We start from the raw sequence: 763 nt of genomic DNA, 5'->3' as shown, positions 1-763 counted from the left end.
AAAAAAAAAAAAAAAAAAAAAAAAAAAAAAAAAAAAAACAAAAAAAAAAATGTTTCTATAGATACACACCCGCAACGACAGTTTCCTTATTTCCCTTTTCTACGTAGAATGCGAAAAAATCTAAGGATATGACTCTTTTGTTTCTCACGACTTACAAGAAGAAAAAAAAAAACTTTTCTTCTATGCGATACAATTTCTACGGTTTATATGGAAGCATACATATATACATGTAGGCGCGCAAACGTGTTTGTATAATAATTATATAATTGTATAATTCGTACCGTATGATCGATACAATACGTANNNCACTTACAAGCTGATTGTAACTTTGTTTTTTTTTCTTTTTTTTTCTTTTTTTTTTTTTGTTTGTTTTCTTTCGTTTACTGCAACTTTCACTATACACGTTTCCGTGAATCTACTATACTCAAGTATTTGCAGTAAATATAAATGTAAATTATGATTAATCGTTAAACAGGCACATCGACTTGGTTACATGACTTTTTTTCTTTTTTCCTCTTTAATTTTACATCGATATAATAATGCGCGTAAATAAAGATACGGATAAAGCCAATTTGCATTCATTATAACGTGCTGCATAAATTTGAAAATTGTTTAAAAAATTAAATCGAACGGATATTTAAATATTTCGCGAGAATAAATTAGGGAATAATTTGTTATTTCCGAACCTTCGTAATAAGTGTCTTTTTGATTATGTTGTAAAAATTATCCATCGTCTGTCTATCGAATTGGAATTAATTACGAA

This window comes from Apis dorsata, unplaced genomic scaffold, assembly GCF_000469605.1.
Source record: "Apis dorsata unplaced genomic scaffold, Apis dorsata 1.3 scaffold_468, whole genome shotgun sequence".
NCBI lineage: Eukaryota > Metazoa > Arthropoda > Insecta > Hymenoptera > Apidae > Apis > Apis dorsata.
The sequence above is the reverse complement of the archived record's forward strand: the minus strand, read 5'-3'. Positions refer to the sequence as shown.